We start from the raw sequence: 14,767 nt of genomic DNA, 5'->3' as shown, positions 1-14,767 counted from the left end.
GCTTAACTTATTTCCTGATTCTAGATACAAAACTCTTTAAAAAATGTTTCCCAAACACTCTTTGTTTTCCTATTAGTAGACATCCAGGTTAAAGTTTATTTTCCCTCTCTGGCATTGATCTTTCTTAGGTAGGTCAAGCTCCTCACTCTGGAACACAGATTCCCCTTGACCCACCAGCCTGGTCCAGGCAGCTTGCTCTGTTGAAGTTCCTCCATAGGTGAGATGATCTTCTGCTCCTCATATTTCTTCTGGGTCTTCTTTGCAGGTCCAATACTGTCTCAGTATGGTGTATAAGAGAGAACATTGGACATAGGCAGGAAGGATCAGGGTTTGAATCTTATTGTGCATAAAAACTTGCTTTGTGGTATTATTCAAGTCATTTAACTTTTCTGCACATTTTTCCCATCTGCAAAATGGGATTGATGATAAAAGGTCTACAAGGCTAAGAATCAAATGGGATAATATATGTAAAGCCCTTTACGTAGCTTAAAGTACAACATAATGCTAACTATTATTATCATTGAGAGGCAGCATGGGATAGTGGATAGAGCTGACCTGGGAGCCAGAGAGACTTGGAATGAAGTGTGGCACAGGATAAATCACCTCTATTTGTTTGTATATAACTAGGTACCTCTAATGTTCTTGTAACTTGTGCACTATTTCTTTGCTTAGTAATTCCTTAGCTCCAATTATCTTGGGGAAGATATATTTTAATCTAGTCAGTATATGAATTATAGGAATTTCCAAAGTTAGAGAAGGCTGAATTAATAAGTTTTTTCCTGTGTAAAAAAAATTATAAAACATTGTTCTGTCATTTCTCTTCCTGACATGATCTTTTTGTGGGTTGATTTTTCACCCCACAAAACCACTTGAATCCCTTCTTGAACAGTAAAATCAGCTCTCTCATTGGGAAAGTGCCATCTCGAATGTTTTTCAATAATGCTAATTATTAATTTAAAAAATGCTAATTTTTCATTGAATTTATTTGATTTGGCAAAAATGAAACCAAGTAATAGCTTTTATTTCCAATTCATGATCATCTCTCTCCTATCTCTTTCCCTCCTTTCTTTCTCAGTTATTTCCTCCAGAAATCATTTTAATCTCCTGGATATTTAGCACTGAAGGGGATCCCACAAAAGTTAAAACTCTTTGCATAAAATAAAAAAATGTGATTTGAGGTAAGGAGCTTAAAGGGAGAGGTCTATTTTGGGAAGCCAGGTGGAAATACAGCCAACTGCATTTCAAAAATATTCTTCATGTTTCAACCAACTGAAAGCTTCTGAAACATCAGGGGAAAATCAATTGCCAAAAACAGAATGGCTCAGCAAGGTAATAAATCATAGGGTTTAGAGCTGGAAAAATTCTTAGGTACCATCCACATTTTACAAATGAGGAAGCTAAGGCCTACAGAGGTTAATTCACTTCCCCTAGTTTACATAGCTAGTAAGCAGCAAAGCTTGGATTTCAAAAACCCGATTGCCTCATGCCAAAGAAAATACTTTTTCCACAATTCTAGACAAATTTCCTATAGTCTAATCCTTCTTAGAGGCAGCTAGGTAGCATTTCTGAACTTGGAGTCAAGAGGATCAGAATTTTTGATTCCTGCTTTGGATGTTTACTGGCTATGGGATCTTAAGCAATTCACACAACCAGTCAGTTTCCTCATCTATATAGATATATTTATATAGATGAGTTTCCTCATCTAGAAAACGAAGATAATAATAGCATCTACCTTACAGTTTCGTTGTCAGGATTAAATAAGGTACATATAAAACACACTGAAAATCTTACAGCTGTGTAAATGTGAACTGTTAATAACTATTAAAGGTCACTTTATTCAATTAATCCCAATGTTTCTAACATGTAGACATCTTTTTGGTCCCTGCACTTGTCATCCAATAAATAGACTGGTTATCTTTTCTTGCTCTGCAAATTTGAAAAGTGTGTCACCTGTGCCTCTGTCCTAGTCATTGATAAAGATGGTAACACTGGGTCAAGTCCCAGACCTACCAAACTGATATCAAGCCATGAAAGGACTGGGTCTGGCTATTTAACCATTTGAGTCCAATTAATTGTGCTATCACTTGTCCACATCTCTATCATTTTTACAGGAAGAACATGACAATCTTTTCCCATTTTTGTTGTTGGAGAAAATTGAAGTAAACCTGCTTATGACATTCCCAGATCTAGCAGTTTCATAATTCTGCTCCCCAAAAGTCAGACATGACTTGCTCTTGATGATGTGATAGATCTTTGGTATAACTATTTTATTTTCTAAAACAATCTCTTTATGATAATATGTCCTAGAATTAAGATCATTGGTCTATAATTTTCTGATTCTGTTGTCTTCTCAACTTTTGAAAATTGCCTGGCTTTCTCCAGTTCTGTGGTAGTATCCCCATAGTCATCCACGTTAGCCTAATAATAGTAAGACCTTTTGTCATAAAAAGGTGGGGTTTGGGGCAGCCTGTCTATTAGGCACGCCCAACAACTGTGTGTTCTCACCCAAAAGTTACTAGTTTGACACGCATTCCCTTCACTGCCCTCTTTGTTGGTATTCTTACATTTTGTGCATATAAAATTGTATATCACTGGGGAAATCTATTCAGATTATTTGTTTACATTTATATTCTTCAGGAGGTCCTAGGTTCAAATCTGGCCTCAGACACTTCCCAGCTGTGTGACCCTGGGAAAGTCACTTAACCCCCATTGCCTAGCCCTTCCCACTCTTCTGCCTTGGAGCCAATATTGTGTGTTGGCTCCAAGACAGAAGGTAAGGGTTTAAAAAATTTTTTTAATTTATATTCTTAACAAATATTCAATGATAATTGACAGTCCATAATCAACATCTACATTAAATACCTCTTTATTTGCTTATTTCTCCCTTGAGAGGCAGATTGATGTAGTTTAGGCGATTTCTAAAGATGCTTTGAGCTCTATCTAATTCACTTTAAAACTAGGGAAGGGAATTTTGTTTGAAGTGTCTCTATATTCTTTCTTCAGAGGGAGGGTGCCTTAAAGGGAAGAGCCTAGAACTTGGAATCAGATGTGGTCTATATAATGTCCCCACCCAATTCTTACTAGCTGTGCGCATTAAGATAAGTCACTTGACTTGAGGCTCCTTATTTATAAAATAGGAGCAGTGATGCTTGTACCACCTACCTTACAGAGTTGTGAGGAACACGTGCTTTTCAAACATCAGAGTGCTCCGTAATAGGAACTATTATTATTATCGCCCCTCTGGGCTCTCCTTGAATTGTTATAATAATGTCCTAACCAACCTCCCTCTGTTGCTGTCTGGTTGTTTGGTTTTCCGACTCTGATGGATCCCATTTGAGATTTTCTTGGCAAAGATACTGAAGTGGTTTGCCATTTCCTTCTCCAGATCATTTTATAGATGAGGAAACTGAGGCAAACAGGATTTAGTGACTTGCCCAGGGTCATGCAGCTCATAAGTGTCTGAGGCTGGATATGAATTCAGGTCTTCCTGACTCCAGACCCAACATTCTTTATCTACTGAACACCTAACTGCCCTAATGTTCTAGTTGCTCTGTGCTAGAAACTATCCTGTATACTAGCATGAATTTTTATCTTCCATCTTAGAATCAAAACTGTGTATTGGTTCCAAGGCAGAAGAACAGCAAGGGCTATGCAATGGGGTTTAAGTGACTTGCCCAGGGTCACACAACTAGGAAGTGTCTGAGGCCAGATTTTAATCCAGGACCTCCCATCTCTGGGTCTGGCTCTCAATCCACTGAGCCACCCAGCGGCCCCCTAACATGAAATTAATTAGGGAGTGGGGATAAGGACTAGACCTATGATGTCACTGATACTGAGAATCCCTGGGTGAGGAAACTTCCTATACAAATACATGTTGGCATCTTCTTTACAGTTTATACTCTTAGAGAGTTGCCTAAGCTCTGAGAGAGGTTAAATGATTAGCCCAGGGCCACAGCATGTGTCTGAAATGGGATTTGAAACCAAGTCTTCCTAGTTTCAAGAACAACTCTCTATCCACTATGACATATTACCTCTCATTAAATAATTAACTATGCTATTAAAATATTGCTCTTTTCAGGAATTTCTCTTGCTTACACACGGGATCTGTATCCCAAGCCTTTGCTAAAGAAGGTCCAACCTGCTCTTCTTGGCTATCATACTTCTATCAATTAGCCCCAGCCTCAGGAATCCAGCCTTTTCTTTCATTACCTCCTGGCACTAATTCTCTGCTATAAACAGGTTGACCTCATTACCATCCCCTACACAAAAGATGTTCAGTCCTTTTGTTCTATCCTTGTTCTTGCTGTCCAGCACTCATATTTATTTCTCATCTGCCTAGCTTGAGAGGAAGCATGTCATGTATAATATAATACAATACAATATAATACAATGTAGTATGATACAATAAACATAAGAAAACATAACATAACATAATGTAACATAACATAATGTAATATACTATATAATATAACATAACATAATATGACATGACATGACATTATAATGTAATATAATGTAATATGATATGATATAATGTAATATGATATAATACGATATGGTATAATATAATATATGATATAATATGATATGATATGACATAATATAATATGACATAATATAATGTAATGTATATACACATACATATCATTCAAGTGTGTTCGGGCAAGCACTCACAACTGACACTCTAGCAATTGTGTGACCATGAGAAAATCACTGCACCTTTCTAAGACTGCAGCAACTCGGTAAGATTTATCTTCAAGATTCTAGAAATTTACAATCTCTGTTGGTAGAGAAAGTTCCCACAGCTCCGAGTCACACACTGAGGTTTGTCTCCTCTCCCCAGCTTGGCCATAAGCTCCATGAGGGTAGAGACCATATCTGTTTCTGCTTTGTACCCAATCCTCCTCTTTCTTCTCCCTCCCTATATACCCAGTATGAGAGATGTTCAGTAAATACGTGTTGATAATGAAAATTTGTGTATTCTTTCTATATTTACAAAAGGAGGATAGACATGAAACAAGGGGAATGTTCAGCTTAGGTTGTTAATACAGCTACTTCCCATTAAGAAGAATGAGTAAATCCACCCATACCTACAGCTCAAGTCATTAGGAAATTTGGCTCATAGGACTGGCCTCAATTGTACCCTATTTTGATAGTCCATTCCCAGCTCACTGGATGTCTTTTTAGGACTCAAAACCAATCTAGATCTGCATTATTGCCCCTTTCACTGATTTACAGCTTTGGCCCTTGACTCTTGATTTAAATGTCTTCAGATGCCATTGCTATTTTGCCAACAATAGTTTCACTTTATCTTATGGATGCCCCATTTTGCTTCTGGCCCTTCTTTACTCTGCTTTGACTGTTCCATTGCTGATCCCTTCACTAAAGACAAGTCCAAGATTCTGTCTTCCTTTTTTTTTAAACCCTTACCTTCTTGGTATTTAGTACAATTCTTAGTATTGGTTCCAAGGCAGAAGAGTGTTAAGCTCTAGGCAATAGGGATTAGGTGATTTGCCCAGGTTTCCATAGCTAGAAGTGTCTGAGGCCGGATTTGAACCCAAGACCTCCCATCTCTAGACCTGGCTCTCAAAATACTAAGCCTCCTAGCTGGCCCTGCTGACTTTCTCTTAATCACTATTGCTGGAATGGTCCTAGATGCCATGGCAACATGTGTCATGATGCCTCACCTGGCACCTTGGCCATCATATACCCCACCCTGAAAGCTTTGCCTCCAGCAGGTATGCAAATCATTTTGGAATTAAAACACAAAATTTGATAGCCCGAGTAATTTGTATTTTAATTTGTGTGAGGTCACTCACTCCTCAATCAATCAATCAATAAATCAAAAAGCATTTAGCTTGTGCCAAGTGCTAAGCATTCGCAATGAGAGAGAGTCCTTGTTTGAGATATTATTAAAAGTCATAAATACAATGAACTCTTTTCCTAGGTTTATTACTTTCCATCTATAATAAACTGATTGAATCACCCTAGGAGGCATCTCACAAAGCTGGCAAGAAGAGAACCAAAAAAGTGCTTAATGAGAAAGTGACTTGGTCCCACTTCCTTAACTCTACTCCATATCAGGAATGGTGGGATCGCCTTTGGTACAAGGGTATTTCCATTCTCCAAGTGCTTATGAACCCTTTGCAGTGTATGAGGAGAAGCAAAAGAATGAAGTTAATTCATACTACTTCCCTTTAAATATTTTGTTTCAAACAACCACTGTCCATCAGCAGTTATTGTTTTGCCCTCTCTTAACTTTGCTCGTGCCATTCCAAATGCCTGGAATAGCCTTTTTCCATCCTAAATTTCTTTGTATTGAAATCCTTCCCTTCATTCTAAGCCCAACTCAAGATAAGCCCAACTCAAGGGTCAGCACCACCCCTTAATAACCCTCCTCTCCAAATACAGTGCTCTTCACTGAAATTTCTTTCTTCCTTTCCCCCCTCAAAAATCAGTTAATTTTGTTGATTTCACAAGCTTTGAATTCAGAAATAAGAAATAAGAGGTTCAATAATTCAGTCTGGGACAGCATCGATAAATAAAAATGCATGTGATTTCAAAAGAAAACTTTGTACAAAACTTCAAAAATCAGACTGTCACTTCAAGCTGTCTTGTAGGGATTCCCAAGCCCATGCAAACCCAGAGTACTTTCTCTCTGGTATCATGGAGATTTTTTTTATATGTATAGATTATTTGTATAAATGTTTTCTTTCTTCTCCCTCTCCATGTTCCCTCATACATTAGATAATAAGTTCCTTTAGTGTCTGTGTGTCTTTGTACTCACAGCATCTACCTCTTTATAATTAATGAACTGTAAGCTCATTGTGGGCAGGGACTACTTTATTTTTATCTTGTATTTCCAGGGGTTGGCACAGTGTAGGTCCCTAATAATGCTTTTTGATGGATTAACAAATGATCATTGAATTGAATGGCTTAAACATCCATGGCAAATCTGAATAAAGTCTTGACTACTAGAGCAAAGACCTACTTGGTGTTTCTGCTTCAGATTCCCTACCTTTGTTTTGCCCCATACAAACACTTGTCTACCCTTTGAATATTTACAGCACTCTCATCAGAAATGGTCCCTAGGAAGCTAGATTCCATAGCAGCTGGTAACTTTCTTGTTGCATTTTCAATAATTTTCTATTATTGTGCTGCTGACTCAACCCAAGAGTATCAAAACACAGCCAGAAGGTTTGGTGTCAATTTTCTCTGAGGGCAGAGTACAACTCTCAGCTAAATAGTTCTTTAAAAGTAACTAGTCAGCTGGAAAGTGAGCTATAATGGCTCCAAGCCATAGAAGGAAAACTATGAGAACAGAGTAAGCAACTTATCTGAAAGGGAGGTAACAAGAAAGGACAGAGCTTATGAGAAAAGAGCAAGTTCCTTGGCGAGGGGCCCAAGGTTTGAACAAAGTAAAGCCTTGAGTTGGTAACTTTTGCAGGATAAGTGGGATAAGTCAGAAAATGCCATTTTCTTGAAACTTTTACATGCTCCAGCAGTTATATCAAACTCAAAGAGAGAGAGGAGCCATTAAACAGTAGATAAGGATCACAGAAAAACTGTACATTAGTTTAAAAATGTAATATTCTCTATGCCCTGTTGTATTTTTATTCCATAGCATAGATTCCATAGCAGCTGGTAACGTTCTTGTTGCATTTTGTTTAATATTTCCCAGTTATATACTATGGTATGGGTTGCACTTAGGGGAGATATAGGCCACATGCAATACACATGTTGGCCACCTCTGCTCCAAATCACCAATAAGAAGAGAAATGGAACTTAAAACAGCTCTGAGGTTTTACCTCATTCTGTGCAAATCATAAAACATTAAAAAAAAAGGGGGTGGTAATGGTTGATGCTGGAGGGGCTATGAAAAGACAGGCAATCTGATGGATTGTTGGTGAACGTGTGAAGTATACAGATCTGGATTTCAATTTGGAATTATGCAAGAAAATGGCTAAAGTATTCATATTCTTTGAATCAGTAATCCTAATAATGGCACATAGTAATCATCATCATAACAAACTTTGATATAGTACTTACTATGTGCCAGGTGCTATGCTAAGTGTTTTACAATTATTTCATTTGCTATTATTATCCCTATTTTATAGATGTGGAAACTGAGGGAAACAACTGGTTAGGTGACTTGCCCAAGGCAACACACAACCGTGTACATTATATAGTTAGTAAATGTCCAGGGCTGAATTTGAACTCAAGTTTTCCTGAATCCAGATCTTGTGCTCTATCCAACATATCAACATGTCAGGAATGACAAACATTTTCCAAGTTGGACAATGGTCCAACATAAACCAAAATATTCGGAGCAGCACTCTTTTTGGTAACTACAAACTGGGGGCAGGGGAGGGGATTGGATTTAAATTGCTTGGGGAATGTCTAAAAAAACTATGGCATATAAAGGTAACAAAGTATTATTATACAGAAAAAAATGGCAAATGTGAGGAATTTGGATAAATATGGAAAGGTTTATATAATGTAACAGTGTTCAAGGATAAGCAGAACCAAGAGAAATATAGATATATAGTGACAATAATGTTATACAATTCAAATGATCCCTAAAAGAAAGCTGAAATATTACTAAAAGAATAACTAAAAGAAAAACAAAGGAAAGCACAGCAGAGAGATGATGATCTTTCCTCACTTAAAGCAGAGAGGATGGAGATCATAAGGACAGAATATTATTAATCAATCAAAAAACATTTCTTAAGTGTTTACTATAAGCCAGGTATTGTGATAAGCACAGAGGATACAAAAGGGGGCAAAAGACAATCACTGCCCTCAAGCAGTTTACAATCTAATGAATAAACAAGGTTCTTTATCAGATATTTTTGCTTAATGGATTTTTGTCAGAAGGGAAGGTTGTACAGAGGAGGCTAGAAAGTGATTGTGATGTGTATACAAATGTTAATGTAAATATAACTATATTTGTTTTAAAATGTTTTAAAATGGATTCAGGTGAATTTCTAAAATTATTTAAATAATTGCTCATGAAAAAGTGAAGTAGAGAATATGAGCTCATATTCATATATGAGGACGTGTCATTAAAATATAATCTGTCTATTCAACATGGAATCACAAAGTTGGAAGAGACCTTAGAATTCATCTAATCTAAACTTCTACTCACTATTTAAATTCTTTCTATGACATCCCTGACTTGTTCAGCCTCTGCCTTCTTGAATACCATCAGTGTTAGGGAGATCAGTATTTTCTGTCAGTTCATTCTAGTTGTGAATAGGTGTGGTATTTTATAAAGCTCTATATGTTATTGACTCAATCTGCCTTCTAATTACCATTCATTTGTTCTATATTCATTTTCTGGAGTGACAATAAACAAGCCCCTTTCCTCTTCTACATGGATAACATTTCAAATAGTTGATGAATGCTATCAGATTCCCCTGTAGGACTTCTCTTTTTCAAGCTAAGCATCACCAATGCCTTCAATTGGGATTGTGCTAGAGAGGAAGACCAATAAGCAAGGTGCAAAGGATGGAGAATGACCAGGGTATGGATATGTCCTAGCAGCTGGAATGTGAAGAGGTCACTAGAAATGAGTCATGAGACCCTCAAAGCAAGAGAGGTTTTTAAGTGATGATGCCTAGTCATAGTATGGTTTGCAGACACATTTTTTCTCCTCTTCTGATGCACAATGAATTGCCAATGTCTCAATTACGGAACCCAGATTTGAACACAACAGTCCAGTTATGAACAATATAATGGAATTATTGCTTCATAAAATTTGGATACTCTACTTCTACTAATGCAGCCAGTGATTGCCTTTTTTTTGCACTCTACACTGTTGGCACATATTATAAAGCCTATAATGAATCAAACTCACTCTCCTTAATATTCATGTGAATTTTTCTCATATGCCAAACCAAGTCTACACCATCCTGTTTTTGTGCCACTGATGTAAAGTGCTTTGTAAACCATAAAGCATTATGTAAATGCTATTCTTGATATTATATTATTAATTTAAACCTCAATGCAAAATTTTAACTTATCCATGTTAGATTCTAACTTGATGGTTTCAGACCAAGAACTGACCTGAGGAGATAATTTTGAATCTTGATTCAATTTTTTTCCTACTTTAGCTATCTCTCCCAACTTTGTAGGACTTACAAATTTCTTCTTCTGAACATTTCAGAAAATGCTTAATGTTGAGTGAAATACCCCACTGTCAGGAGCTCCATCTCCTGAGAGGATGAGAAAATTTATCATCCCTACCAGATCTTTGCCAGCAGAAGGTACCATTGTTTACTGAGAAAGCAAGAAAACCTACTATGTGTTGGAAAATGTTTTTCTCTTCTGAATCCCTGTGATTCAGAGTTAAAGTTTGCCTAAGTAAATACTTGGTTAGCTATGTAGTCAAGTGGATAGAGTTCCAGGTCTAGAGTCAGGAAGACTTGAATTCAAATTCCGCTTCAGGCACTTACTAGCTGGGTGACCCTGAGCAAGCCATTGAACTTTTTTAGTCTTAGTTTTCTCATCTGTAAAATGAGTTGGAGAAGGAAATGGCAAAGCACTCCAATATCTTTGTAAAGAATACCCCAAAAAGAATCATGAAGTCAGACATGATTGAACAATAACCAAAAGTAAACACTACCTTCCTCTGCTACTACTGCTTACTGGATCTATTTGAATTCTCCTCCATAGTCTGCATCACACACTGTCTTTTCCTTCTCTTTTGCTCCCTGATCAATTGTCCCCAAATTGTCCCTTGTGCTTTATTGTACTGTCCTCTTCCTCACACTCCTCTAACTTCTGCCCCAGAAGATGCTTCATCCCTAATCAACTTCTCCAGTACTGGATGCAGTCTCTTTGCATGCTCTCCAACACAGGAATCTGGAGGACTAAGAATACTTTTTCCTCCTTCCCTCTGCCTCATTGCTCAACAATCTCTCTTGCTTTGAGGGTCTCATGACTCATCTCCAGTAACCTCTCTACAGTACAGCTGCCATGACACAGCCATACCCTGCTCATTCTCCCTCTTTTATCCAGGTGTTTAACTTATGGTCTTCCTCTAGCAAAACCCCAGTTATACTACTCAGGTAAGAGGCATGTTCCATATGCATGCTGATGTCCTCTCAAAAATCCTGGCCTCTCAGTTTTCTAAGTTCCTTCCTTCTAATGATCTGCACCTTCCTTCAATCTCAATCATGCAAAAGAATGGTAATCATCTTGATCTTACCATCATCCCTAATTGACCTCCATAAATCAGTTAGGAAATTCATCTTTAAGACCATAACATCTTTTCCTTCAATCTATTTCTCTGACTCATTAATGTCGATTAAATAACAACAGCAACATTAATAGCTAATGTTCTTAGCAGCGTCTGGCACATAGTATGCACTTTGTTCCCTTACTGCTTATTTCCCATATGGCATTTATATAGCATTTTAAGTTTGGCAAAGTGCTTTAAAATATTACCTTTTGGGGGGCAGCTGGGTAGCTCAGTGGATTGAGAGCTAGCCCTAGAGATGGGAGGTCCTAGGTTCAAATCTGGCCTCAGACACTTCCCAGCTATGTGACCCTGGGCAAGTCCCTTGACCCCCATTGCCTAGCCCTTACCACTCTTCTGCCTTGGAGCCAATATACAGTATTGACTCCAAGACGGAAGGTAAGGGTTTAAAAAAAATATTACCTTTTTAAACTCACAACAAACCTAGATAGTAGATGCTATTATTATGCCCATTTTATAGGTGAGGAAACTAACACTGCAGTATTTTGCACATGGTCACATAGATAGAAAGTGACTGGGGCTGGATCTGAATTCAGGACGTCCTAATTCCAGATCCAAATGATTTTATTTTTATCCACAGAGCCACTTTACTGACTCTAAAGCTATTTTTCATTCTCATCACAATCATTCCTTTTTTCATTCATCTTCTCCTCTTTGGCTTCACTTTCTTCATTTCACAATCTTGGCATGTAATTGGCCTTACTCAACTTCATGCTGTCCTTGATGCTCTATTCTTTTATTCCTTTTCCTATCTCTATACATGTCTTGCCAAACTCCAACACTGGATTGTTCCCTTTACTTGCCTTCTCCAATTCTACTCAAGTGCTGCTGAATACTGATGGAAAAAGTCAAATCCAAACAAATTTGTTATCTAATGTTAACTGAGTCTTCACTTAAAAGGCAATCTTTTTACTCTTCCCTTACTGATTCTCTATCATAGTTCTCACAAAGGGTATTCCAAAGCTTCACTTCTTTCCTCAAGACAACTTAGCAATTTTCATTCTTCCTGGAAGAGGACCTTGCCTCATGCTCTACAAAAATCAAAGAAAAAATAGAGGCCAATCTGCTGTGATCTCCCTCTTCTCTCTAAATACTTTATATCATATCAATATTATCCCCAATTCTCTTTTGCTTCAGTTACATTCTTGCCAAGAACAGACCCTCCACTCATGCCCGTCATCCCATCCCTCCTGGCATTGCCTTGATCTTGTCCTTTCGAAGATTATAAAAAGTAGATCATGTCTTTATTCACTAGTTTCTTCCCTGCTGCTTACAAACATGCTCATATATTTCCTATCCTTAAAAACAAAACAACCTGAACTTAACTCTCCCTCAAATTATCATGCTACATCTCTCTCTCTCTCTCCTTTCACAGCCAAATTCCTAGATAAAGATGTTTATATTCAAGTCATTTCTTCAACCTCTCACTCGTTTCCCAACTCCTTGAAATATGATTCTTAGTCTCACCATATAACTAAATTAATCTCTCCAGTGATACCAATGTTTCCCTCCCCACCCCCACCGGCAGTAATCACTGCTCTCTCTAGATCTTATGACCCTCTTGACTATCCTCTCCTTCTGGGCACTCTCTTTTCACTATGTTTTTTGTGATTCTGCTCTCTCCTGGTTATCCTTCTTCCTGCCTTATCGTTCTTTCTTGGCTGCCTTTGCTGGATTATTACTGTGAAGATTGGATTTAGCTATCTCCTGATTGTAACAATGAAGATACTTAGCTTTTTCTTTATTGTGAAGATAAAATTGTAATCTCCTGATTGTAACAATGAAGGTACTTAGCTCTTACTTTATAGTGAAGCTAGAATTTTAAGATACAATCTATTTTTAGATTATAACTACAAAAAGGTGTTAAGGAACTACAAAAGGAGAACTTAACAAAAAAGGTGTTAAGTAACCCAAAAAGATATAATCTAAACAAAGAAGGTGAGGACTAAAGAAGGGACAATCCTGGAGAAAATATAGCCAAAGAAGGTGAGAACTAAAGAATGGGCAGTCCTGGAGAACAGCATCTGCTGTGATTGGTAGATGTGAAAATTTGGAGGAGGTGACACAAGAGAAAAAGATCTTTAAAAAGAGGAGTTTCAGAGATTCGAGATTAATTAGCTGGGACATTCGGGCACTGAATCAGAGGAGCGACTGGAATACAGTCACCCAGACTTCTTTTAGACTGATATCATTGGTGAGAAAAAAGCTGACTTAGTGACCCTGCCTTTCTCCTCCAGGAAAGGCCCAACTTCTTGAGACTCTCTTCCCCTGGCTGGGGCTTAGAAATTCTAACTGGTATCAGAAGAAGCCAGAGTTTCTAACTGGTATCAGAAGAAGCCAGAGTTTCTCTCTCTCTCTCTCTCTCTCTCTCTCTCTCTCTCTCTCTCTCTCTCTCTCTCTCTCTCTGTCTCTCTCTCTGTCTCTCTCTCTCTCTGTCTCTGTCTCTGTCTCTGTCTCTGTCTCTCTCTGTCTCTCTCTCTCTGTCTCTCTCTGTCTCTGTCTCTGTCTCTCTCTCTCTCTCTCTGTCTCTCTCTGTCTCTCTCTCTCTCTCTTTCTCTCTCTCTCTCTCTCCTTAATATCTTCCTTCTATTTCAAATATTGTAAAAAAAAAACTACCATAAATACCATTTACTTTGGTAATTCATTTTGGGATTTAGAATTAAATCCCTGCCAACCACCTAAATAATATATTTCAGAGTCCAACCACAATTAATTTTAGCATTACTCAATCACCGAACATTTATTAAGTATGTACTATATGCCAAGTATTATGCTAAGTGCTGGGGATAGAAAGATCAAAATGAAACAGTCTGTGCCCTCAGAGAGTTTATGTTCTAATTTGAGGAAGGAGAAAGCAGTGGCATCTGATATAGCTGGGAAAGACACACTGAAGGAGGCAGCAACTTAGCTAAGCCCTGAAGAGAGATAAAGATTATGAGAAATGGAAGTGAGGAAAGACTAAATGAATGGCCTGGAGGTTGCTTGTACAAAGGTAAAGACATGAGTGATGAAGTGATGACTTTGAAGAACAGCTACTAAACTGATTTCTCTGGAACACAGCCATTTGAATGGAATGAATGTGAAATAAGGCTGAAAAGATACTCTGGACCCAGATGGTGGAAGGCCTTAAATATCAGACTAAGAGGTTAATAGGAAGCCACTGAAGGCTTTTGATTGGGGAATGGATGTGGTGGCATTAACAGGTCTGTGGCTTAGAAAGATCATAAGGTTTAGAATCAGAAGGTACTTTAAAGGTCTGTCTAATAAAATACTGGGCTTGGAGTCAGGAAGATTCATCTTGCTGAGTTAAAATCTGGTCTCAGACACTTACTAGCTGTATAACCATGGCCAAGTCACTTAACCCTTTTTATCTTCATTTGTAAAATGAGCTAGAGAAGGAAATGGCAAACCACTCCAATTTTTTTTGCCAAGAAAACCTCAAATGTGATCACAAAGAGTCAGACACAACTGAAATGACTGAATAAAAAAATCTTATGAAACCCT

At 37.8% G+C, this 14,767-nt stretch overlaps 1 protein-coding gene across 2 annotated transcripts in view; it reads right to left on the bottom strand.

Moving 5' to 3' along the window:
- OPN3 (opsin 3) overlaps positions 1-14,767 on the bottom strand; it is a 70,354-nt gene that overhangs the window by 28,856 nt on the left and 26,731 nt on the right. The window lies entirely within an intron of this gene.

The sequence above is a fragment of the Monodelphis domestica genome, chromosome 2 (assembly GCF_027887165.1).
Source record: "Monodelphis domestica isolate mMonDom1 chromosome 2, mMonDom1.pri, whole genome shotgun sequence".
NCBI lineage: Eukaryota > Metazoa > Chordata > Mammalia > Didelphimorphia > Didelphidae > Monodelphis > Monodelphis domestica.
Note: the sequence above shows the minus strand (reverse complement) of the source record. Positions and strands in the feature narration are given on the sequence as shown.